This window comes from Linepithema humile, chromosome 2 (genome assembly GCF_040581485.1).
Source record: "Linepithema humile isolate Giens D197 chromosome 2, Lhum_UNIL_v1.0, whole genome shotgun sequence".
NCBI classification, from domain to species: Eukaryota; Metazoa; Arthropoda; class Insecta; order Hymenoptera; family Formicidae; genus Linepithema; species Linepithema humile.
In genome coordinates, this window is record NC_090129.1 from 17,181,620 (window position 1) to 17,185,223 (window position 3,604).

General features: G+C 27.7%; 1 long non-coding RNA gene across 1 annotated transcript; it reads left to right on the forward strand.

Annotated features, from left to right (window-relative positions):
• Positions 1-1,003: 1,003 nt before the first annotated feature.
• LOC136998042 (uncharacterized) lies at positions 1,004-2,852 on the forward strand. Its single transcript, XR_010888621.1, has 3 exons — positions 1,004-1,690; positions 1,781-1,847; positions 2,722-2,852. It is a non-coding gene; the product is annotated as an uncharacterized lncRNA (long non-coding RNA).
• Positions 2,853-3,604: the final 752 nt, after the last annotated feature.

Here is a 3,604-nt window from a genome sequence, read left to right on the forward strand (position 1 = left end):
AATTTTCTCGTAGAGGAGTTTTTTTGCACTAGAAAGCGAGGTGAAAATATCAAAGATTTAAACCTCAAAAAATTTACAATTTCATACAATTCAATGCAATAGTCAAAATTTTTTATGCAAATTTCCTCTGATATTGAACTTAAAATTTGATCTTTAAAACTGTTTAATAAAATTTGATATTTCTTTGTTGAGCAATGACATTTTTGAGGAAAATCGAATTACAGAGGTGTAAGCAAAAGCCTATAAAAACAATCTCATCAGAATCGTTGTACAACCTTTTCATAAACTTAACATTAACAATTCAAAGGTATATAATTTTCCTAAAGAAGTTTGATAATTTTTAACCTACGTGTTCTGACTACATAAACAATATTCTTTTTTTAATGAGAAATTTACAAGTACTTACAGTTTATTCATCTGTTTTTTTCTATAACGCATATAAACAGATTTCTGAAATCTAGAAATTTTGTAAATTCGATAAATTTTTATTAAATAAATATAATACAATATCTGAGCTTTTGATGAAGAGAAATGTATTGAGATAAATGATTTCAAAGTGACTGAACATTATCCAATCATTAGCTATATTTTAACAAAACAATTATTATTTAATATTCATATATATAAAGTTGACAAATTAATACATATGTGCTTACCTATTATTTTGTTGTATGTTTTTAATTGAGTATTGTCGTCTCACAATTTTAATTTTATTTCTGTTAGCTAAACTTAAACTTTTATTTTATGACTTATAAGAGAAATAATTAAAATATTGTTTTAATAAAAGAAATTAAATCTTCAATAATATGTTTAATTTTAGAAATCGGTCAATTAAACAATTGCCCAAGCCTACCTCTTTATAGAATACATATATTCTACAAATATTATACGTAACCATACTTAAGTCCTTTATTCTTTATCTATTTTATATTATTCTAGTTTTATTAAAACACTTGTTTGATGTCCAATGCATTTTATTTGACAATCAATGCTCGAAAAATTTTGAAGAAATGCTCATTAATGGAAAATATTGTGTACCATTATACAAATAATAACGTGCAACAAATAAAGCATGTAATAATACAAATATAATTTTATAGTTTTATATATTAATAACTTTTGTTATTAATTATGTACCGTAACATTTTATTTGTGTTATGGTATAATTTTTTTACAATGCGCGATCTCTCGCTGATCTTTACTCGAACGCAGATTTTTCATCCCGCTTGAAGATCATTGTGCAATGACGAAGTACTATTTGAGTGTTACTCTGCAGAGATGGCACGATTAAAATATTGTTGCGCCCGTACTATTTCGCCGCTGATGCTGTGTGTGTTACAGCTGACGGACCGATCGATAATATCGATCGGTCATTAGAGAGTTGAAGCCAAATGGCATTTATTAATAATCTTTCTTATATTTGTTGTCAAGACAACGAATATTGATTAGCAGTTTGAAGGGTCTCTATGACAGTTATAAACAAACTGTCATATGTCACATCTTTGATAGCTGTCTGCTCGGGCGGACGTTTATGACAGCTCCGATCTTAGTATTGTATTCCCGGTTACTAATTATTGAGTTCTGTGTTATTTATTAAAGTGTTCTCTTCTATAAAAAGTGTTGATTTATTTGTGCGAACTGCGCGACACGTTTCGGAAACGTAACAATATCACATAACCATTTTCTTTAGGTAATTTATTAAATCAGGTAGCATTTGAGCAAACTGAAAAATATGATCCCGTATTTCTTACACAGTACAGTGATTAAATATGTTTCGCAGATACCAAGTTTTTGAAAAATCAACCTCTGGTGGTGTACAAAATGTTACTAATCAAATGGAAGAAAAAGTAACGTATATAATTTGCGAAATATTTCATATATTCAGAAAAGTATAATAATTTGAAAAAAGAATCTTAAATATAGGTTGATTTTGGCCCATGATGTGGAACCAAAACTACACATGGTTTCTTATAGATTTCATACCGTAGAATCACGCGGTAAAGTTTGTTTTTTTCTAGACACCGGGGAAAGTACGGAAAAATTGAAAAAAGACCATAAAAAATGGAATTTTCCGAGCTGGTTGAAGCTTGGAACATTCCTGCAGCGATTTTTAAAACATGATTTGTAGCTTTTGTTCTTTTGCAGGGAGGAAGTTCTGAGGCCTTCATACAACATGCAGAAAAATACGATTCGATACATACGTCGGAAGACACTCTTATACCCGAAAAATCAACCCCAAAATCACTCGAATGATTCTCGCAAAGCTAAGGGTGTCTTCCGACGTATGTAACGGATAGGTCTTTTTTGTATGTCATGTGAGAGCCTCAGAACTTCCTCCCTGCAAAAGGACAAAAGCGACAAATCATTTTTTTAAAATCGCTGCAGGAATGTTCCTAGCTTCAACCAGCTCGGAAAATTCCATTCTTTATGGTCTTTTTTCAATTTTTCCGTAATTTTCCCAGTGTCTAGAAGAAAACAAACTTTACCACGTGATTCTACGGTATGAAATCTATAAGAAACCATTTGTAGTTTTAGTTCCACACCATAGGCCAAAATTGACCTATATTTAACATCCTCCTTTTTTTATCATTACACGAAAAAGAATACTTTTTCTATAATTAAATTGCATGCATATGTATGTTTTACTTTTCTTTAATGTTACTCAAATTTATATGTAAGACAAAATTTTTTCCATTTAAAAATGTTTTTTTTTTTTTCCAGGAATGTACCAAATATGAATTAGTAAAAAGTAATTAAATAAATCGACTATCTTTTGAATGTATATTTTGATGTGTATGTATTTTAAGTACAATAATTATAAATACATACCATTAATTAACATCCATCGCAATCTTTAATTATACTAAATTACACTAAATTATTACATACAACATAAAAATGTGTGACTTCCATGTTCAAAATTATATTCAGCAAATAAAACATTATGTAAACATTAATACTAATAAATGAATAGTACAAAAATTTCTACGTGATCATGGTATTAAAATAATAAAATGACACAGTTTCATAGATGTTTGTAAAGTACTGACAACATAATCAATTCTATAGGCTAAACTAAAAAATTTTAATTGACACACTTTACCAATAATTATTATTATACATTAGTATTACAGTTAGAAAATCATTAATAATATAATAATAATTATGAAGTCATAATGAAATAAAGTTACCTAAAGTACCAAAAGTACCCAAAATACACGTATGACCAATCTATACGCAGAAATATAAGAAATCGAAACTAAAATAAAATATGATGACTGTGTTAAACAACTTATTGTCGGTATGACAAATTTTGTCTCTACCGAAAGATCTATTGTTAATTCATAAAATGAATAATTGATAAATTTTACTTTATAAAATTGTAAATATTGTTTATAAATTTCAAATAGACTACACATAAGCAAAATATATCAAATACGTTGAACATATGTACTTAATAAATTTCAAAATGTTACTTTGTACTTCTCATAATACGTAAATTTATAAACATAATTATAATTTTATAAACATAAAACAAATAATTACATGTCAAAGATATTATTTCTTTTGCATATCATAGATTGTTTCAATCACCAAAGTCGAG